This window comes from Pelophylax lessonae, assembly GCF_965119305.1.
Source record: "Pelophylax lessonae genome assembly, chromosome: 4".
In the NCBI taxonomy this organism is placed as follows: Eukaryota; Metazoa; Chordata; class Amphibia; order Anura; family Ranidae; genus Pelophylax; species Pelophylax lessonae.
The window spans coordinates 40,394,936-40,419,276 of record NC_138771.1 but is presented as its reverse complement, the minus strand read 5'-3'; the positions used below and the strand labels follow the sequence as shown (position 1 = coordinate 40,419,276).

The 24,341-nt window shown below is 41.2% G+C and overlaps 1 protein-coding gene across 2 annotated transcripts in view; it reads left to right on the top strand.

Moving 5' to 3' along the window:
* Positions 1-24,341, top strand: part of ST8SIA2 (ST8 alpha-N-acetyl-neuraminide alpha-2,8-sialyltransferase 2) — a 504,425-nt gene that overhangs the window by 261,402 nt on the left and 218,682 nt on the right. The window lies entirely within an intron of this gene.

The window sequence follows — 24,341 nt, the reverse complement described above, 5'->3', positions numbered from 1 at the left end:
ATTTAGTACTGAAATGGTTAATGAATTCACTAGGTATGCATTTGTATCAATACCGCTATTGATGGAATTTCAATAATGTAACGTGAGGCATTCCACCACAAACCCAGTAAGCACAGTTGCGGTCCAAGGTTTTAAACTAAGCAATTTTGCTTTGGGTATATAATAAAATAAATTGCGGCGTCATTGCTGCAATACTATGATATTATCCTTTTTGTTCTAAGCAGGCTCCCTTAATGATTCTGATCCGAGTCATGCGGGCGGGGTTACAAATTAAGGAGTTTCTGATTGGATGCCAAGCGGTGTATTCTCAATAAATATGAGAAGTAAACATACGGTCACATGATCCCCTGATGACGTCAGGTCGTACTGACGAAACGTACGTCGGGAAGGGAAACGTGAGACCGTAGCCATTTCCGGGTTAGAGGAGCGCTGTGCGATCGGCAGTGCTCACAACCCTCGCTGGATGTTTTTATGAGAAAGGCGATTGTTTTATGGTGATTCGAGTAAGTGCAATACTTTTTAAATAAAGCGATATGTTTAGATGTACTGCACCATGAGAGTCTCCTTTTTGTCCCACCCATGTTTGCCACCTGATCCGAGCTACACTATAAGGGCTTGATGCTGGATTACCCACTGTGTAACAGAGGAGCTGAGGATCGTGTGTACTGAGTGGAGATATTGCCTATGTGACCCCCTATAATTAAGGGGTCATATATTTCCGGTAAGGAGTACCTTACTAGATCACTGGGTGAAGTGTGGAGGTGAAGGATAATCTGCACTAACATCAAGTCTCTGCCAATTTGTGTGACACCAAAGAGATGTGGACTGTTTGATGCTGCATATGGACTGTTTGCACTTTACAATATTGAGCACAGATTGATTGATTTTTTAGATTGTCACCTATTTTTGAATTAAGGTTTAAATATATCTGCACAAGCACTTTATGTTTGAGCGCGACACTACCCATTCTTTTATACTTGGTAGGGACCCGTCTGAGGTATGGCTCCCAGAAGCAACAAACTTATACTTGGTAGGGACCCGTCTGAGGTACGGCTCCCAGATGGTGCAAACTTATACTTGGTAGGGACCCGTCTGAGGTACGGCTCCCAGATGGTGCCAACTTATACTTCGTAGGGACCCGTCTGAGGTACGGCTCCCAGTAGTTGCTATGCTGGTACCTGCAACTGGTTGTCTCCGAGCCGGTGCTGTGGCGGCTGGAGGCCTAATTAAGTCGGACGCAGGTACCTCCTTCTTTGATGCCTACTGGGACCTTGAGGCTCCAGTAAAAAACTGGGTTTAACGTGTTATTTACCTGTCATGTATACAGTTTGTTAATAAAAGGCTGCTATGGCCATTTAACTCCAACCTGTGGTCATGTGGTTATTTATAATGGAGGAGGAGAGTGATGGTCAGAGCAGAATGGAGACAAATCATCTTTAATCCCCTAGTCATGTCTTTGCTTTATTATTGTATTTCATTTTTTATTTACATTTATTGTCTTAATCTGGCTTGTATACAAGGATAGCATTTACTTTACTCAACGGATGAAAAATGCAATGTGGAGTTACTATTCTATGTGCTCTGAATACATATTGTGTAATGAAATATTCCATCTGGCTGTGCTTTTGTTTATCATGTTTCAAATATTATATATTCTAGCTGTAAAGGCATTACAAAAAAAAAATCTGCTACCATAATCCTGAATAATTTCATACAGTCCATTTTATATTTTATATTATATCCATTTTATGTTACACCATAAGAATGCACAGAGCCAGCAGCTGTATTTTGCTATATATAAGGTAAAAGAATCAGGATTGTTTCATAGACTGCTATATACTAGAGATGTAAGTCATGCTATGAAGATAACTCCATGTGGCAAGTTCAAGAGGGAAGCGAGAAAGTACTGCACTAAATTAGGGCACAGTATAATAGATTTGTAGAATAGCCTCCCAGGGTAAACGGTAGGATCAGAAATTCTGAGTAGTGGAAGGTAACTGACAGTAGACTTTGGAACATTTCATCTCCCCAACTAACTGAATTATATTCCAGATTAACTCGTACATTTCACCGCATTGTGTTTGGAGCTCATGATGCTCCAGGCGAATATGAGGATTTTTCTGTACAGGCTCCAAACCTTGTGCATGTTGCTCCACAATTGCTATCTGTATCAGCATGCTCCTTGACAATAAGAAATAAAAGGAAAATGTTCTATGACTAGTCATGACGACTAAATAATGCAAACCCTGTTTTGTAGAGCAGAAGTTTAGTAAAGGATTCACATATTTTGATAAGTGTCTGGTATGGAAATTGTGGGGTCTGGTAGGTAAATTGTGGGGGACCCCATGCAAAAAAAAAAATTGGGTCCCCCCTCTAATCCATCCTGGCCCTTTATCCAGATATGCAGCCTAACAGGCCAGCTAAGGCAGCAAGCTTGCACCTTTCCGTTGGCACAAGGCACATGCTTTCGACACTGGTCGGGTACCTTGCCAAGGGGGCCACTCCGGAAAGGCACTTTGTCCCCATGATGATGGAGCCAAAGCCTCATTCCCACATCCAGGGATCTTAACCACTTCAGCTTCGGAAATTTTTTACCCCCTTAACCACTTGCCGACTGCCGCACAACTTTTCACGTCGGCAGTCAGCACCTCACAGGCAAAGCGACGTAGGGCTACGTCGCTAGCCTGTAAGGGTTTTGGGAGCGAGCGCGCGCCGCCGGATGCGCGCTCCCACTACCATGCGGTCACGGACCCCCCCACGCGTGTGCCCGATGTCCGCCGGGCACTCGCGATCGTCCGTGGAAGCGGGAGAAAGGCAGGCGGCTAGTGTAAAAAAAGCCACCTGTCAGTCTCCCCTGTGTATGAATGTTGATCAAACAGTTCTACTATGTAGGACCGTTGATCACTGTCCTTACACATCAAGCCACAGCAAATCACAGTTAGAATCACGCCCCTAGGACACACTTAACCCCTACCTCTCCAATACAGTTAACTCCTTCACTGCCAATGTCATTTTTACAGTAACAGTGCATATGTATAGCACTGATTACTGTAGTAATGTCACTGGTAACCTCAAAAGTGTCAAAAATGTCAGTCAAGGGTCCGATCTGTCCGCCCAAATGTCGTAGTCCCGCAAAAAAAATCAACAAAAATGACAAAAATCTTTCCCTTTGTTAGTAAACGCAATAATTTTTGCGCAAACCAATCAAAATACGCTTTTTGCTATTTTTTTTACCAAACATATGGTAAAAAAAAATTGGCCTAAAATGTTAAAAAATTTAGATTTTTACATTTTTTTGGGGAATTTTTTTGGGAATTTCATATAAAAAATATTGTTATTTTTGCAAAATTGACGCTCTTTTTTTTTTATAGTGCATGATCAAAAAATCACACAGGTGATCAAATACCACCAAAAGAAAGCTCTGTTTGTGGGAAAAAAGGACGCCAAATTTGTTTAGGTACAGCGTCGCACGACCGCGCAATTGTCCGTTAAAGTCACACAGTGCCGAATCGCAAAATAGGCCCTGGTCAGGAAGGGGGTAAAAACTTCCGGGGCTTAAGTGGTTAATGACCAGGCCATTTTTAGCGATTTGGCACTGCATCGCTTTAACGAAAAATTGCGCGGTCGTGCGACTCTGTACCCAAATAAAATTGATGTCCTTTTTTATCCCACAAATAGAGCTTTCTTTTGGTGGTATTTGATCATCTCTGCGGTTTTTAGATTTTGCGCTAAAAAAAAAAAAAACTAATCAAAATTTTGAAAAAAATGCCATATTTTTACTTTCTGCTATAAAACGTTCCCAATAATTTTTTTTTTTAAAATCTAATTTTTTCTTCAATTTAGGCCAATTTGTATTATGCTACATATTTTTGGTAAAAATCCCAAAAAGCATATTTTAATTGGCTTACGCAAAAGTTATAGCGTTTGCAAACTACGGAATAGATTTTTGGAATTTTTATTTGTTTTTTTTTGTTTTTATTAGTAATGGCAGCGATCAGCTGTGTTTTTTAACTGACATTTTTTACACTTTTGGGGGGACCAATGACATTACTACAGTAATAAGTGCTATAAATATGCACTGTTACTGTAATAATGACACTGGCAGGGAAGGGGTACACACTGTTGGTGATCAATGGGTTAAATGTATGCCTCATGCTTACTGACATGTGGGAGGGGAGGGGGATCTGTGACACAGACAGAGATCGCAGGTTCAGCTATGCTGAATCCTATGATCTCTCCCTGTCTGCCACAGAGAAGATCTGCCTGCTTTGTTTACACAAGCGGGCAGATCTTCTCACACTTTCCCCAGAAATCCCTGCCTCTCCTCTTCAGGCCCGACTCCCACTGTGTCTAAACACAGCGGGAGCGAGCCTCCGGCGGCGCGCGCGCGCCACCGAGACCATTAGGAGTCCAGCGACGTACGCCGCTGGACCCAGGGGAGCCGCCCTGCCGCTGTAATATTACTGTGAGCGGTCGGCAAGTGGTTAAATCAAGCCTTTTTACTAGTGATTAAATCATGATTTAAATTGTGATTTAAATCGACTGGATTTAAATCAAATCCACCCTGATACAGAATAAAATGGGCTCTGTAGGGGGGAAATTATTACAATTCTTTTACTAGTGTCTTGGAGCTAAAATGCCACCCCAGTGGGTCATTGCTTTTTAAGACAAGTCATTTCTATTGCAGAATTCTTTAACCTTCAATATTCATTTCCCTGCAATTCTAACTGTGACAGGTAAATTGGGAAAAATATTAGGAATCAGACTGGAAACAATTTTACTGAATTACCGTTCACAAAGAAGAATAGGAAGACCTTTATAAATTGTGCAAACATCATGTCACAGTGATATGTCATTATTTTTGTTATAAAAGCACAAAGTGTTCCCCGATAACAGGGCATTGTTTGACAAGGAAAAGCCTATTGACCACCTTCCAGTTTACTGGAAGAAGCTCAGAAGTTATAAGGGGAAATTATATAATTGTTTTTATTGGCAGACTAGAATTGGATGTAAACATTTTCTATTTTCTTCAGCATGAAAAGGTAAACGGTGATACTTCCTCAAGGATTAGTTACCTAAAGCACAGATTCACAGTACATATAAAAGTTTTGTTAGGAGTTATATGTCATTTTTGGTAGATGAGGTAAGGGTTTGGTCCTTCGCTCCCTGCGCAGGTTTTTGAGCCTAATGCGGTTCTCCTCGTCTTCTGATCTCCCTTCACGGGACTTTGCTTTAGATTGTGGATTGTGGTGGGTAGCTTGGTGGTTGCAGGTTGCATTGTCCGTCACATTGACCTAGTGTTCCACTGAAGTGTTCTGGTCACGGAAGTTGTCTAAAGCCCCGTACACACGCACCGATTGTTGGCCGTAAATTTTCGGCCAACGTCCGATCGGCCGATTGTCGGCTTGTAAGTACGATGCTTCCGACAACCGACTTCGACTTTTCGGCCAAACAAAATCTGGTGTGCATGCTATAAAACTTTTGTTGGCCGTCACCAGAACGGCTGATTGTTCTTCAGTCAGTACAGATTTCGGCCGACAAAAGTCAGATGAGCAAGACTGGGCATGCTCAGAGAAGAAAAAACACACGAAAAGTAGACCAGAACATGAGATCACTTCTGCAGTTGGTTGTTGTTGGCCGACAAAATTCGTGTGCAGCCTTGAGCACTTTTCAACCAACACGACAGCACTGGACACAAAAGACGGCCGATCGTTCGGCCGACAATCGGTATGTGTGTACGGGGCTTAAGTCTTGTTGGATCAGGCTGATGTCCGCTTGGAGTTGTTCAGTCTTGGAGGTAAGGGCTGAATGACATCCCAAGATGACAGTCATCACTTTGGAGATATTTGCCTGTTCCAGGGACTCTGAGTCGCCATGTTGCTGCAGGTAGTACATCCTGTTTTGCCCCTTCCTGGAAGCTCTTGTATTTACCTAATTAGTCTGGTTGAAAGAAGACATAAGTCCATCTGGTTCAACCAATAAAAAAAGGGGGGGGGGGATCATACAACACTTTTTACACAATCCTATACCCACAGTTGATCCAGAGGAAGGCAAAAAAAAAAAAAACCCAGCAAAGCATCAGCCACTTTGCTCCAGCAGAGGAAAAATTCCTTACTGATCCCCAGAAAGGCAATCAGATATTCCCTGGATTAACTTTACCTAAAACAAGATAGTATCCAGTTATATTATGTACATTTAGGGAAGAATCCAGGCCTTTCTTAAAGCAATCCCCTGAGCTGGCCAAACCCAGTTCTTGGAGGAATCTATTTCACATTTTCACAGCTCTTTCTGTGAAGAAACCTTTTCCTCCAGACATAAAGAAAGCCCCTTGTCCTCTGTGATGACCTAAAAGTGAATAACCCAACGCTAAATTCACTATATGGACCACTTATAGTATGTATTTATACATTATGATCATACCCCCCCCCCAATCCCCTCTTCTAAAGAGAGAATAAATTCAGTTGCTCTAATCTTTCCTCGTAGCTGAGATCCTCCATGCCTCTTATCAGTTTGGTTGCCCTTCTCTGCACTTTCTCCAGTTCCCCAATATTCTTTTTGTGAACTGGTGCCCAAAACTGAACTGCATATTCCAGATGTGGTCTCACTAATGATTTGTACAGGGGCAAAATTATATCTCTCTCTCTGGAGTCTATACCTCTCTTATTTCGAGAAAGGATTTTGTTTGCTTTGGAAACTGCAGCTTGGCATTGCATGATATTATTAAATATATGATCTACCAGAACATCCACCATTGATTTCCCCAGTTGTACTCCTCCTAGTATGTATGATGCATGCATATTCTTAGCCCCCAAGTGCAAAACTTTACATTTATCAACATTAAACCTCATCTGCCTCATAGTTGCCCAATTAAACAATGCATTGAAGTTGGCTTGTAACTTGGAGACATCCTGTAAGGACGTTGTTCTACTGCAAAACTTGGTGTCATCTGCAAAGACTGAAATGGTACTTTTAATCCCAGACCCTATGTCATTTATAAATATATTAAAAAGTAAGGGTCCCAACACTGAACCTTGGGGTACACCACTGATAACCTTAGACCATTCAGAGTAAGAATCATTAACCACAATGTTCTGAATTTGGTCTTTTAGGCGTTCTCCTTTATACGGTTCTCCTCGTCTTCTATTCTGCCTTCCAGGGAGTTTACTTTAGATTGTGGGTCGTGGTGGGTAGCTGTGAGGTTGCAGATCCCATTGCCTGTCACATTGACCCAGCATTCCACTGAAGTGTTTTGGTCACAAAAGTTGTCCAATTCTTATTGGATCAGGCTGATGTCCACTTGGAGTTGGGGCTGAATGACATCCCGAGATGCCAGTCATCACTTTGGAGAACTTGCTTGTTCCAGGGACTCTGAGTGGCCATGTTGCTGCAGCTAGTAAGTCCTGTTCGGTCCCTTCTTGGAAGCTCTTGTAGTCTCCCGTCAGAGTTGTATAAAGTACTCGAAACCCATACTTGAGTAAAAGTACAAGTGCTCAATCAAAAAGTGACTTGAGTAGAAGTGGAAGTGCTCAATCAAAAAGTGACTTGAGTAGAAGTACTAAAGTATTCAACATTTTTTGTACTTAAGTATTGCAAGTAGTTTTTTAAAAAAAATTGCTACTCAAGTACTGAAAGTAAAAATACCAGTAGTTTTGAAAAAATAATTGCTACTCAAGTACTGAAAGTAAAAGTACAAGTACTGTGTTATGTAGTTATTAAAGAAAGAAGTCAAAAGTTTGAACATCATATTGTTTTTTGTTATTTCAAATGCAGCTTTTATTTATACATACAGTAGCTTTTATTTTCGTATGCGCTGATAATACACATGTTTTGAGCTTCATGAAACCTGCCATCTACTGTTCTGGCAGTGGTAATTTTTATAATTGTAACGAGTAACTATGCAGCACAAAAAAAAATATCGGAGTAGAAGTATTGAAATCATCGAAAAAATGTAGTGAAGTAAAAGTGGAAGTAGGAGAAAAAAATTCTACTCTAGGAAAGTACAGATACCGCCTTTCAGTACTTAAGTACAGTAGTGAAGTAGTTCTACTTAGTTACTATACATCTCTGTCTCCTGTGCAATGCAAGACAGTTGCGTTTTTTCCCCTGGTCATCCACAGATAATAGAAAAGAGCTGTTTCTAGAGTGGTAGAATGAAGTAGTTGTCCACACCACCAATATTAAGCAGATATTCTTGCTAAAAGGCACCAGTGCACCCTAATGGGCCATACACACTATAAGATTTTCTGAAGACTTTTTCATTTAGATTTACCAAAACCATATAATATGAGGTCAAACCTAAACACTTTTAATTTGTATGCAATCTGGCAGGCCCCTGCACTACATAAACAAGGTAAATCTGAAGGAAAAAGTCTTCAGAAAATCTTATAGTGTGTATGGCCCTTAATCATATTTGACTGCTCTGGTTGCCACCTTGGACCGCCATTCCCCCTTCCCCCATGTAAATATTTTTCTGATTACTGTACAATTTAAACTTTTATTCATGTTTTTGCATCTCAAAACATTTTCCAAATAGTCTTAAAGGCTTTTTTTATGAAGGTCATTATTTCTGATTGACTTTTTTTTTTCATGGGAAAGCTTTGCTTGCATGTATTTACACTAATTAAAAGAAAAGTAAAAATAATCAGACAAAATCAATTTTGCAAATAACATCAGCAGTTCTTGAATACTTTGCCATATTTTAGTGCTTTCTTTTGATGATAGCAATTTGGAATATTCTGATCCAGAAATAACCCATTATTTTAGATAGGTGTATTTTTTTTTTTTTTTCTAAATATAGTTTATTTCACATTTTTTTTTACAAATATCGTTTTTACCATATTATTCACATAGGCATTTCAAATTTTAGCTTCCAACTTTTACAAACTGAGAAAAGTTTAACATAAATTAAATGTAAGTGCTTAAAGAAGAACTTACTCTCACTCTATCACTCAACATTGACTATTTTTAATCCTTATTATGCCAGCATTATTAAATAGATAGGAAACTATAATATAGTTAATTGTTTTAAACCTTTTTTTATATTTTTTCAGCTACTTACTGCTTTCCATGCCTAGGCAAATGGTGTCATACATCCCAGGAGTCTTTAGGAGGGAAGGAGGGGTTTTCTTGGCTAAGCACACCCTCCTGCATCTATGCATGAGCTAAGGGCAGATGGATTACAGAAAAGTAAATGCTACACAAATTATATGCCCTTAGTCGGGATGGCCACAGCCAGATATGCTAGGGGGTGTTCAAAGGGATTTCTCAGCAAAATAAAGTATGGAGACATGAATGGATTGATGGATGGATTTAAAATAATGAAATTGCGTTTTTGGTTTGTGGTTCTCAGATACAGCGTAGTCTGCTTTAATCTGTAGCTAAACATTGTGGACAAAAGACACACTATAGAGACAAAGGGCATTTCAGCTACCCAAAATATATCCTGTACACATTTCAAACAGGACAGTAACATACACTATTGTTTTATTACCAGTGTATTTATTCTATTATGCAATTCCAATGTTACCGTTGTCCTCTATGTTTTCTAGTGAGATGCTTTGATCTGCTGCCATCGGTGCTTTACAATTTAACTCCAGTAACTCCAGTCAAAAAGTTAAATCTAGTAATAATAATAATAATAATAATAATAATAATAATAATATATATATATAGTGTATGCGTATGGCTGAACGACTGTAGAGCCAGTCTTGTCATTTGCAAACATCAGCCATACTACAGCCAAGAAGGCCATACACAATTTCTAGAACTTGTGATCTATATTACTGTTCGTGGTTATTGACTCAGTAAGTATTAAAAGCATTGGGGTTCATTTACTAAAACCGGAAAGTGCAAAATCTGGTGCAGCTGTGCATAGAAACCAATCAGCTTCCAGGGTTTTTTGTCAAAGCTAAAAGTGTTACTAAACCCTGCAGTCACTATATCCAGCCTCCCACAGTACACAGAACATGGAAATGCAATATAAACTGCTAAATACCATTTCTCATCAGCAGTATATAGCAGTCTTGTGACTTCTATCAGTGTCTGGTTAAAGCTTGTAGGAGGAGTTTTCATTCTCCTCTGACTGTCCTATGAGGCTGCATGACCCCTGACCCAATGTGTGGACAGTGCTGGTTGGCTCTGTACTGATCACATGCACCCACCCAAAAAAAAAAAAAAAACTCTCAAGCAATACACCCTAACATAGGTGTGCGCACAGGGTGTGCCAGGTGTGCCCAGGCACACCCTAATTACCCTGTGCAGCACAGATTCCCCCTACTGCCCTGGCTCCCCTCCCCCTTACCCCAACAGCTCTTCCGGCTTCCCTCCTCTCCTCTCCAGCCGGCTGTTGCTGTGGGGATGTTTTAGGATGAATGGGGAAAGGATAAATATATAATTTGTCGGCCCCCTCCCTTTCTGAATGAACATTGTGAGGGATCAGTAGTGTGTGTTTGAGCTTTGGTGTGCACACCCTAATGCATTAGGCTGTGCACACCTATGCACCCTAAACTGAGCATGTTCAGAGTGCACCCAAGGCTCTGTTCCATCAGCAGATGGATTGCGGACAGTAAAAGAAGGGAAGGATCAGAGAAGACAGGATCGAACAGCCTTTTTAGAGAGTACAGAGGTTTTAACCCCTTAGGTTCCACAGTGAGTATAACAAGCATGTTTTACTACATATACAGATTTTACTGCTGTAGGTTTAGTAACACTTTAATTGAACAAGCTGAAGTTAGAAGGTGATTGACTACCAGGCACATCTGTATCAGGTTTTGCACTCTCCAGTTTTAGTAAATCAACCCCATTGTTTCAGCATGACATCTGGACAATTAGGCATTTCAAAAAACATTTTCCTCACTTTAAATTTCCTTTAGGTGTACACCAAACCATTTGTAACTTGTTCTACTACAATTGGGCTGAAGATGTTATATTATGATAAAATTTACACAATTGTGTATTCGGGGGGGCACAATTTAAGCAGAAGGCAATCAACCTCTTAACATGGTTTGGTGTGGTGAGAACCCTTTTGGTGTGGTGAGTCTGTGGTCATAAAAGTGGAAAATGGCAACAGTTACAAACCGTCTTTGAAGGTTTAAAATGATGAGAATAAAAATTAAAGTCACGGCAAGGTAGAATTTCAATCAGATGTTTTTTTTACCCAATTTCACGACAAAATCAGAAACGCTAAAATCCAAACATGCAGGCGGCCGGTGGAAGTTGGTGATGAAATACCGATGAATTTTCAGCTGAAATGAAATGAAAAAAGACAAACCCCAGATGTTCGGCTGGATATAATCTGTTACTCCATCCATTTCTCATCATCCTCTGTGGAGATTTGTTCACAGCAGGGTTCGAAACCACTAGCTGAGCAAAGATAATTTAGAAAAAGTTGTCTGTGACCTTTCAGAAGACTGTTCATGCAGAACATACACAGTGCAATTAAAGGATGTGTATAGAAAGGAAAACAGTAGTCACCGCAGGAATGTGATGAATTTGGACTTAACTCCTAAAACACTTAAAGCCCAACTCCAGATTGGAAATGTCGAAAAATTTGAAACAGTTTATTTTGGTGCCAGGACCTTGGAGCTGGATGTTTTGGTGCAGGTTTGAACATTTCACTGTATAGGCTTTGGGTGCAGATGTAGTGTTGGGGATTCATACTTCATTATTAAAAAAAAAATACTTTCCTTTCCTATGTACTCCATCAGTGCTCACCCTCCCCATCCTCCAACTTTGCACTCTATGACCTTCCCTGGTTTCAGCCACCACTTCTAGTCTTGGTTGAATGATGCTTAGCATTATTCAACCCAATTCCTATAAGCCCAGGGCATCAAAAACATGCCCTCTGAGGGCACCTCATCATTCTCACCGGAAAACGATGTATCATTAGGTGGTGCTGTTCGATGCATTATTGAAGACCACCAAAAAAGACCCCGGGACATTACATCACTGGATTGATAACAGCTCCAAAATGGTATGTATATAAGAAAATATTAAAAAGGATTTGGGGAGGAGGTGCTTTAAAGGGGAAGGGAATACCCAACCTGGAGTTGGGCTTTACGTGTTTTAGATGTTATGTGTAGAAGGAGAGATTAAATGTTAAAGCGGAGTTCCGGGCACAAAATCAACCTTTTTTTTTTGTGCCCATCTGCTTGGTCTCCTTCACCTGAAAAGGAATTGGATAGTTAGGTATTTTTTTATTTTTTTTTTTACTCACCTTGTAATTGTAGATTGAATATACTCACCTATTCTCCACTTCCTCCCTCTCTTCCTGGCTTGCAATGATTCCTGGTAACTGAACGTCATCGCTCCCAGGAATCAATGCGACGGCACCTGCTCGTCACTTCCGGGGCGACGCCGCATTCCCTGCTAAACAGCTTCTGGGCATGCTCAGAAGCTGTGGAGGAATGCGGCGCCGCACTGGAAGTGACGAGAGGGGCCGGTGCAGGCGCATTCTGGGAGAAGAAGACATGGAAGAGGACGCAGAAGAGGACCGCGCCGGCTTCAGCTGCCCACAACAGAGATGGCAACGCTGGAGAAGAAATTTTATAAGTGAGTATTTCTTCTTGCAGGTAAGTGCGAACCGGGACAGATCAGAGGCTAGCCATTGTGGAATGTACTAGCCCTGACTGTCCCAGAGGTATGTTCACTGAAAAAAAGTTTTCGTGCCCGGAACTCCACTTTAACCGGTTGCCGACTGCGCACAGTATATTTACTGCGGCAGTCAGCCCCGGCCAGGCAGAGTGACGTAGATCTACGTCGCTCGCCTGTCACTCCTTTTATTGCCAATAGCGGGCGAGTGCGCGCCCGCCGAGGCGCGCTCCCGCCTCGGCTCGTTCAGGGAGGAGTGCGGGCGTGTGACACACTACGATCGCCGGTACAGAGGGAGAAAGACAGAGCGGCTTATGTAAACAAGCCGCCTGTTATTCTCCCCTGTGTAAAAATGAAGATCAGACGTTCATCTTTGTTTTTACACCAATAGCATTGTCCCACTACAGTTAGAAGCATGCCCCTAGGACACACTTAACCCCTCCCTGTCCAATACAGTTAACCCCTTCCCTGCCAGTGTCATTTTTGCACTAACAGTGCATATATATAGCACTGATTACTGCAGTAATGTCACTGGTACCCCCAAAAGTGTCAAAAATGTCAGTCAAGGGTCCAATCTGTCCGCCGCAATGTCGCAGTACCGCAAAAAAAATCGCAGATCGCCGCCATTACTCGTTAAAAAAAAAAACACCAAAAATGACAAAAATCTTTCCCTTTGTTAGTAAACGCGATAACTTTTGTGCAAACCAATCAAAATACGCTTTTTGCGATTTTTTTTACCAAACATATGTAGCATAAAATAATTTGGCCGAAAATGTTAAAAAATTTTGATTTTTACATTTTTTTTGGGGGGAATTTCATATAAAAAAAGTGAAAAATATTGTTATTTTTGCAAAAATTACACACTTTTTTGTTTATAGCGCATGATCAAAAAATCGCACAGGTGATCAAATACCACCAAAAGAAAGCTCTGTTTGTGGGGAAAAAAGGACGTGAAATTCGTTTAGGTACAGCGTCGCACGACAGCGCAATTGTCAGTTAACGTCACGCAGTAAAAAATCGCAAAAAAACCCCTGGTCAGGAAGGGGGTAAAATCTTCCGGGGCTTAAGTGGTTAAGGTACAGTTTAAAGTGGTTCTAAAGACTTAAAGTAGAAGTAAACCCTCCTATCGTTTTCAAGCAAGGAAGCTGCTATCTTGGCCTTTGTTTGATCTTCAACTGCCATGATGCTGCACATGTGATCAGTTATTATACCAGCCATTGGATGGTTTGACAGTTTGGTTGAGAGCACGTGCCGGAAATGTAACTGTTTTTTCAAACTGTTAAATGAATGGGTTTACTTCCTCTTTAAGGTTTTTCACCCTAATGCATTCTATGTATCTGGGTGAAAAACCTTCTGTGCTGCAGCTCCCATCAGACCCCCCCTTTTCCTTACCAGAGCCTGATCCGATCCAGCGATGTGCAGGAGCACAGTGGATACTCTCTCTGCTGCTGTAAATCAAATCCAAGTGACTTGGGAGCAGGGAAGTGGGTGGGGCCAAGTCCCGATGTCTGTGCCAGCTTGATTCCGGAGCGAGCACGCATGGGTGCACCCAGGGAAATCGGTTTTCCCTAAGGGCACCCGATGAAGAGGAAATGCCTGGAGCCCCGGCAGGGGACCCCAGAAGAAGAGAATTGGGGCTGCTCTGTTCAAAACCATTAAATATAGGCATGTTTGCTATTTTTATTTAAAAAAAAAAAAACTAAGAAAACAAGCTTTATAACCATAATATGATCTCTTTTGAGGGATACATGTGGTGGGTTAAAGAGGATCTTCAGTTGTTTTTTAAAAAAAAAAAGAAGTCAGCAGCTACAAATACTGTAGCTGCTGACTATTAACCGCTTCCCGACGACAGCTCCCCCAGGCACCACAATGTACCCATATGCACTGTGAACTTCCTGGCTCCTGCTGATCTGTGCTGTGATTGGATACAGCACGAGTTTGTCAGCAGGATAAAGCCAATGATTTTGGCTGTTTATCCGCTGATCGGCTGTGGCCAATCACAGCACAGACATCTGTGTGTTTGTAAATACATAGCTTCTGACTAGATTTCTCCCTGCTTTCACTTACCCTTCAGAACTGAAAGCAAAGAGAGACCCAGTCAGATCAGTAAGTAAAAGCGGCACTCATACACTTGCATACACTTGTTAGGCACCCAGTTAACCCCTGGATTGCCCTCCTGATCACTCCTGTAACCCAGCCAGTGTCATTATTACAGTGTACATTGTATAGTATAATCCCTGATCGTTATATTAGTGTCATTAGCGATGCCAGTGTCAGGTAGTTAGTTAGTGTCCCTCCCAGTCAGTGTCAGTTAGCACCAGATTGCCCTCCACACTATCACAGTCACTCTATAAGTCGTTGATCACTGCCATTACTAGTATAGTGTCTTTAGAGACCAGTATCTTGATCACAAACAGAACTATACTATTTTCCCCAGTAGTATAGTGTCCCCAAAAATGCAGTTTGGTTTAACTAAAGACATGTAGCAGAATACATTTGGCCTAAATTTATGAAGAAATTTGATTTTATTGGATACGTTTTATAACAGAAAGTAGAAAATATCGTTTTGTTTTTTTTTCAATATTTACGGTATTTTTATGTTTATATAACAAAAAAAAAAACCCAAGGGTGATCAAACACCACCAAAACAAGCTCTATTTGTGTGAAATGATATACATGTCATTTGGGTACAGTGTTGCATGACACAGCAATTGGAATTTAAAGGAGCACAGTGCTGAATAGCAAAAATTGCCCTGGTCAAATGGTTAATAAAGAGACACTCACTTGTCCAGGGATCCAGCGTTGTCCTCACCTGGGCTGGATCTTTGTCAGTTTTTGGGTCCCCAGTGCTGCCATGTTGATTGTGGAAAGCCAGTTGTGACCCGCTGGCTTCATAGACAGCCCCCCCCCCCCCTGTGCATGTGCGAGCCACGTTGCACTCTGTATATAGTCCCACAGCCTTCTGGGACCTTTGACATTGTCTCAAGAGGTTGCGGGCAGGAATGGGGGGGGGGGGACTTCTTCTGGGTTCTAAGTAATTCCAGCAGAAGTAGGAGTGGGTACTTGCCAAAAATAGCTACCACCTCCCTCGGATCAGCGGAGCTCCCTTTTTAAGGTGAAGTTCTGCTTTCATTATTGAGGGGTATTTTTAGGGAATACCTTTTTTTGTGTAATTTTTGGTGGGTTATGTATTAAAGGGTCTTATTGGGACATATATACCCCTAGCGCGTTGTGCTGTTATGTTTACATGAAGCATGACAATCACAATTATCAAAAATGTGAAAAGTCTTCAAACAAAGTCCAATGGTTAAATCAATAAATATATCCACTTGTGAAAAATCTCCTTCACCGACCACCATTCATTGTGATCCCACCACCATCACAGCTCGCTTACCAGTGCCCAAGACCCCGAAATTACAGGGGTCTGACCAAGACTGCAATACAATTATTCGATCTGGTGGGTCAAGGTTTCTCACAGTATGGGCAGGGCCAATCCAGCAGACGTCCTCTGACGAAACGCGTAGGTAGGGTCCATTGCGTCATAGCGTCACTTCCCGTTTTGGACTTTGCAGCCGTGGAACACGGAAGCTTCCCGGCGTGGCTCAACACTGATCCGAGGCAGCTTCACCGTGAGTCTATACGATCTTTTGTACTGGCATTTCTACTATATATTGCTTCATGGGGCTCCCCTCTCTCTCCTTTCTGTGAGATCGCCAGCCTGTGCCTTGCTGGATTGTGGAGAGGAACCCCGGAATTTACTTCAGCCGGACCATTTCATTCAACAGGTTGTATATGCTACACCTAGTGGTCTTTTAGGTGAATGCAGCACCTAACCTTTGTGGGATATATCACTTTTGGAATTATTTCCCCACACTCACCACTTCACCACCAGGAATTTCTTTTATAATCATCAATATATATGTACCATTTATTATTATTTTGACCAGTTCGCACTGTATTATTTTATATTGGAATAAATTCACTATTGTATAGGTTTTGTCTATTTGTTGCACCTTCGGCACTTTTTGGATAAAATTTCACCACACACTAACAGATCCAATCGGTTGTTTTGGATTGACACGATAGTGTATTTCTTACTTTGAGCTTTGGAATTTATAATTTATATTTTGTGGGTGTCACCCCCCCCCCCTTCAATATATGAGGTTTTTGCACATGACTGCACTTTAATTAGCACTCGATCACTTTTAGGTAGCGCCGTCTCAACCCCCTTGCACATTCACTTCAGGGCCTAGCATTGACCTCATCACGCCTTGGTCCAGCGTCGCTGCTTGTATCCCATGCCTCTGTTCCTTCTACTCCTGTGAGCATATTATACTGTACATATTTTATTAAAGCTTTTTCGTTTTTCACTATTATTAAGAATTACTTTATTAATTAGTAAAATAAATGGTAGCTGCTCTATACAAAGCAGTTTTTGGTAGTAGGAGCCAAAATAAATGTATTGCAAAAATTCGTAAGGTAGTTCTCTGTTCTTTGGCTTTATACTTCCAAAGGAAAATGTAACACACACTTCCATAAATGCTAATAATCCCTTAGCTTGCTTTGGAACAGAACATTTCTTTAGAAAATGCAATAATTCTATGAAAAAATTAATGTGCGCTGAATATATAGAAAGTTTATTTTATCTATATTAATACAACAGAGTGGATAAACACCTGTGCTATAAATTATAGGATCAGTTGGCTTTGTCCTGGTATGCATACAGGGAACTCACTTTAGCTATTGTATTATGTATGTCACATCAAAGACAGATATTGTTTTTGGATGATTTTAACCAAGGCTGCTGTTAGAAATCGCGGGGCCCCATACAGACTACCTGGCAGGGTCCCCCAAGAAAATATTAAATATATATTTAGCTAAAATGACAACAAGATCACTATTAGCAGACACAAATATAACATAACTCACATAATTCCTGCTAAATCTAAAAAAAATAAAATAAAAAATGTGTTAAATAAAATAGAAGAAAATAGAATAGATGAGATGAGAAAAATATACAGGCTGGGCAGGTGGCGCTCAGTGATCAGAGAGACAGAGAGAGAGAAACAAAGTTACAAATAAACTCCTGAGCAGAGATAACATTAGAGCCAGTGCTGGGAGGGGAGCCACGCAAGTGAGTGGATTAGTGAGGGACGACTGTCTCTTTCTCAACAGATTAAAGCTGATAGCAGGGACAGGGATAGATCAGATTCAGGTGCTGGAGGAAGATTTCTGTATTTGTTGTCCATCACTAATCCCCTTCTCTGTGTGGGCCCCCCTGTGTGCTCGGGCCCCCTACAAGAGGGCTGGTGGTCTCCCCCTATCAGATGCCCTGATTTTAACCAGTCTAGTAGAAGCTAGGGTCCTAAGCCTGGTACACACTAGCGGGCTGAATGGAAAAAAACTGAAGAGTTTGGGGAGGAGCCGTGTACTAACAATCTGATGTTAGTACAGCAATCTCCCACGCTGAGCTATTGTGTTCTGATAGGGGGAACATCCCCTTCCCCTGCCAGAACACACTGGTCAGTGCTGAGAGCACTGAAAGGGAGCCAATCAGCAGACCTTTTTTGGTAATGCCCCAATGACAGAAGCCAGCTGATTGGGCAGCTTCTGTCAGACCTGCTTCCATAGACATGGGCCAAATGTCGGTCGGTTTCTATTAAAATGTTTTCTAGCCTTGTGTACTAGGCTTTAGTAGCCAAGTCTTTTGCTAGACTTTTGTCTTGGGTATCTAAAGCAAATTGCCCACTGTTTTACAGCTTACCCACTACATTATGGGATAATAAACAGTTTAATAAACATTCTACAGTTAATAAGTACAATATATCATGGCAGGTGTTATACCATTTCAGAACAGAACTACCTGGAGTTTAGACATCAGAAAAAGATACAAAAATATGTTCAACTATTTTGTAACTCGCTTGTTAAGTACATACAGTCAGATCCATAAATATTGGGACATTGACGCAATTCTAATCTTTTTGGGTAATCATACTGCGAAAGCAACCAAAGAGTTTTTAAGGGAAAGAAGTGGAATGTTATGCAATGGCCAAGTCAATCACCTGACCTGAATCTGATTGAGCATGCATTTCACTTGCTGAAGACAAAACTGAAGGGAAAATGCCCCAAGAACAAGCAGGAACTGAAGACAGTTGCAGTAGAGGCCTGGCAGAGCATCACCAGGGATGAAACCCAGCGTCTGGTGATATCTATGCGTTCCAGACTTCAGGCTGTAATTGATTGCAAAGGATTTGCAACCAAGTATTAAAAAGTGAAAGTTTGATTGATGATTGTTAATCTGTCCCATTACTTTTGGTCCCTTAAAAAGTGGGTGGCACATATACAAACTGTTGTAATTCCTACACCGTTCACGTGATTAGGATGTAAATACCCTCAAATTAAAGCTGAAAGTCTGCAGTTAAAGCACATCTTGTTTGTTTCATTTCAAATCCATTGTGGTGGTGTATAGAGCCAAAAAGATTAAAATTGTGTAGATGTCCCAATATTTATGGACCTGACTGTATGTACTTTTAAAGTGGGCTTAGTTTGAAAATGCCTAATCTATCTCTTTTGTAGCCTCCACTCTGACAATAAGAAATGCTAAGTGAAAGGAAAAAAAATAGAATTAAAAAACACAAAAATCCTTACCTTATCCTTACCTAAAACCCACTTTCACCTAGACGAGGGAGATGTTACTGGGCCAAGGTGAGCTTGCCGAAAACTGGGTTAGTAGGTAGCTGTATTTACTTTTATTCTTTCTATGTTCTTTTTTGTTTTTATTTCACTTATTGGTAGTAGTGGTGGTGGGGGGAGACGGGGTGGAGGTAAAAGGTTGCTAGGAGAACCTAAATTAGAAGGCGATAAAAGAATCGTTAGTTTTGAGGTTTGGTATTGATAATGCATCATATGCCCTTACATTTAGGACAAGGCACTACGTTATCTCAGAGAGCTTTTATCCTTTCATCTATTTCTAAGGTCTTATAAGATCCTTCAGGTTTCCAATTAAGAGTACAAGGCAAATAATATACTGGCATGCATACACTTGGAACAAGATAGAAATAGGATGGATATTAACATTCTGTATAGAACGCGGAAACTGTTTAGAGATTGAGAAATCAAACCATGCATAGTTACATAGTTGGTAAGCTTGAATAAAGACACCAGTCCATCCAGTCTATGCATCTGTTATGTATTAATGGGAGAGTTTAGGGCTAAATATGGTACATGTGGTCAAGTTGTAAAGTGATGCGCAAAATGTTGGCGCTATATAAATCCTGTATAATACTAAAAAAAATGTGGTTCCTGTATAATATGATGATTCCGATTGTTGTGTGGTCCTTGAGAATATGGAGTGTTCCTAGCCTGGGGAAAAACTTGGTCCAAAAGCTGAATGGACCATGTTTATTATGATTTTGGAAGATAGATATTGCTATGGAAAAAAAATGTAAATGCTTTGTGTTTAGAGCGCAGCAGCTTTGGATCGGGTTGACTACAGTGGGGATCGAAAGTTTGGGCACCCCAGGTAAAAATTTGTATTAATGTGCATAAAGAAGCCAAGGAAAGATGGAAAAATCTCCATAAGGCATCAAATTACAGATTAGACATTCTTATAATATGTCAATAAAAGTTAGATTTTTTTTCCATCATTTACACTTTCAAAATAACAGAAAACAAAAAAACGGCGTCTGCAAAAGTTTGGGCACCCTGCAGAGTTAATATCTTGTACTGCCCCCTTTGGCAAGTATCACAACTTGTAAACGCTTTTTGCAGCCAGCCAAGAGTCTTTCAATTCTTGTTTGAGGTATCCTTGCCCATTCTTCCTTACAAAAGTCTTCCAGTTCTTTGAGATTTCTGGGCTGTCTGTCATGCACTGCTCTTTTAAGGTCTAGCCATAGATTTTCAATTATGTTGAGGTCAGGAGATTGTGAGGGCCATGGCAAAACCTTCAGTTTACGTCTCTTGATGTAATCCCCTGTGGATTTCGGGGTGTGTTTAGGATCATTATCCATTTGTAGAAGCCATCCTCTCCTTAACATCAGCTTTTTCACAGATGGCATCAAGTTACCATCCAAAATTTGGTGAAATTTTATTGAATCAATTTTTCCTTCTACTCGTGAGATGTTCCCTGTGACACTGGCTGCAATACAACCCCAAAGCATGATTGATCCACCCCCATGCTTAACAGTTGGACAGAGGTTCTTTTCATTAAATTCTGTGCCCCTTCTTCTCCAAACGTACCTTTTCTCATTCCGGCCACAAAGTTCAATTTTAACCTCATCGGTCCACAGAACTTGTTTCCAAAATGCATCAGCTTGTCTATATGTTCATTTGCAAAGTTCAAACGCTGATTTTTGTGGTGAGGACGTAGAAGAGGTTTTCTTCTGATGACTCTTCCATGAAGACCATATTTGTACAAGTATCTCCTTATAGTGGAATAGTGTACCACAACTCCAGTGTCTGCCAGATCTTTCTGGAGGGATTGTGCAGTGAAATGTGGGTTTTGAATTGTTTTTCTCACAATCCTGCGAGCTGCTCTGTCTGATATTTTTCTTGGTCTTCCAGATCTTGCTTTAACTTCCACTGTTCCTGATGACTGCCATTTCTTAATTACATTCCGAACAGAGGATATTGACATCTGAAAACGCTTTGCTATCTTCTTATAGCATTCTCTAGCTTTGTGAGCGTCAACTGTTTTCAGTTTCAGTTTTCTAGACAACTGCTTAGAAGATCCCATGGTGCTGATTGTTGAGACAAGGTTAGATGAGTCTGGGCATTTAAAACCTTTCAGATTGACATCACCTGGTCTTCCCAGATGATGATTGAGAACAGTCCATGACACTGGCAGGTCTCAGCCTTGCAAAGGGGGCAGTGCATGCTATAAATTCTGCAGGGTGCCCAAACTTTTGCAGACGCCATTTTTTTTGTTTTTCTGCAATTTTGAAAGTGTCAATGATGGAAATAAAATCTAACTTTTGTTGACATATTATAAGAATGTCTAATCTGTAATTTGATGCCTTTTGGAGATTGTTCCATCTTTCCTTGGCTTCTTTATGCACATTAATACAAATTTTACCTGGGGTGCCCAAACTTTCGATATCCACTGTATACTAAGGGTAAAATTGGTGAACTGTATTTTGTTTATTGTTTTACATCATGAATTGTTATCTTAATTTTTATTATTGCAAATAAATTTTAAACACATATTGCATAAATGAAACTCTGTTTACAAAGCATGCTTGCTAGCAACCTGTGTTAAACTTACTAATAGAGATTAATAGATAATAGATAAAACTAATAGAGAGAGGATAGTTTGCCTTGCAGCCTATGTATTTGGATCTTCCTGACATTCAGCCATAAATTTGTCTTGAGAAAGTTGTTGCTCTTGCACAAATCTTTATGACCTGCTGACTGCATTTTCAGCATTTAAATTGTTAATACCTGTGTTATTTTTAGTACTGAATATAGTATAGTACATTAAACATAAATTGCACATTCCTGTCAAAGTATGTTTGTCATTCCTCTAAAATGTTCTGAACTAGCTACAGCAATAAAATGCAAGCGTTTAGGGGGGTGCCTGTGTATGCCTGCAATGTTTCCTCCAGTGCCCTGGGAGAGCTTTTTACATTGACACTTCCTTGCTGGGTCTCAGTTTGGCCTTTTTTCCAGTAGTCTCCTGCACTTTACTATTTGACAGTACCTCTTAATATCATAAAGGTCAGGCAGTAGATATGTTGGTAATGTTGTAATAAGTGTTTTCCATCTTTTTACTTGTGCAGTAATTTCAAAATGTGCAATAGGCAACTAGGCATTGTCCCTATAAAAGGAGCTGTAGAAGACATCTAAACCTATGCACAAGCTCCACAAGGTAACTGGATTTTATTGTGGTGGCCAATAAAGGACATTAGAAGTGAAAGACGTACTTTATGTTTTTGCATCACCTGGCCTCTTGTGATGGGACCGCCAGGATCATAGTCTACGATGAAGGGTACCAATGCATTACAAGAGGTTACTTTATAATGCCATGGTGTTTCTGGAATTTCAGCATTTTTTGTCCTTTATCATCATGCACAACAAGGTGTAAATGTCATACTTACGCTCATAAATACACTATATTACCAAAAGTTTAGGGACGCCTGCCTTTACACGCACATGAGCTTTAATGGCATCCCAGGCTTAGTCTGTAGGGTTCAGAATTGAGTTGGCCCACGAACCAAGGTCTTTAAAGACATGGGTGAGTGAGTTTGGAGAGGAGGAACTTGACTGGCCTGCACAAATCCTGACCTCAACCTGATAGAACACCTTTGAGGTGAATTAAAGCAGAGACTGCAAGCCCGGCAGACGGACCACACAACCCCCCCCCCGGCCATACCAGCCCGCACACCATACCCCCCGGTCGCCAGGCTCACTCACCCTGGACATGTGGAGGGCAGGCAGGCATCAGCGGCGGTGACTTCCCCCTCAATCCCCTGCGCCTCCTGTCTCCTCCCTCCTCCTTGGCCAATAGCATGGCTACTCCTTTCGGCCAATCAGGAAACGGGTCTCAGGACCCACTTCCTGATTGGCCAGGAGGAGGATTCGTGTGACAATAGCGAATATTAATTCGCTATTGTCACACAACTGGGTGGGCTCAGGGCGCAGTGCTCTGCGCCCCGAGCTCACCCTTTTTTGAAGCATATTAGAGTCTCTTGCTTTAATCACGTGCTTCGATAAAAAAAAAAAAAAAAACATTGGAATCCATGCGTCCGGCACCTTGCATGTAGATTAGGGGGCTGGACACATGGATTGGGGGAGGCGGCGCCCCTGCTCCCCTAATGGACGGGCCGCCACTGGTCTATCAGTGGTCATTGGTAGGGATGATCGAACGGTTCGGGTCACCCATCGGTTTGACCTGAACATTGGGTGTTCGAAATTCGGCCGAATTCCGAACTTTTTGCGGCTAAAAGTTCGGAATTCGGCCACCAGAACCGCCCAAAATGCAATGGGACAGGAACTGGGCTTTAAAAGCCCATGATTGGCCCAAAAACATCAGTAAAATGTGATTGGAGTGACTACGGGGTCCAGAGGCCAATCAGGAGTGAATACGCCCCCCCAGTATATAACATAGCCCCGCCAAAACTCTAGCACTGTAATACAGAGGCTGTGGAAGAGAGTGGAAGCATTGGTGTTTCTCCTGCTGCTTGTAAAGCTCCAGTGTCATTTTGCAATTATTAGTGTGAGAAAAGGGATATGCAGTGTAGTTAGGGTACTATATACCACTATAGTTAGATTCAATAATCTAGTTTTTGTAGGGATAGCTTTAAGTGTTAGGGTGACCGTAGTGTAGTGTAGTTTAGGGTGAACTGACTCTGCCATGTCAGGGTGACCGAGTGTAGTTTAGGGTGAACTGACTCTGCCATGTCAGGGTTACCCCACTATGCAGATTCTGGGTTAGGGGTATTATATATCTCAAAAACGACAATTTTTAAGAACTTTTTTTTTTCCTGATTCATAGTCCCTGGGGCATGACCCAGAACCCTAGGCACTTTTTAGGGGCATTTATTGGGTTTTAGGGCTTCAAAATGGTGTTTTTTGATTCCAGAAGTTCGGGTCCCATTGATTTCAATGGGGTTCTGGAATCCGAACAGAACTTTCGGGAAATTCGGGTGTTCTGGTCGAACCGAACTTTTCAAAAGTTCGATTATCCCTAGTCATTGGGAAAATGACCCTTACATTGGTGGTGGTCAGTGGGAAGAATGCCCTCCCTTATAGTCATA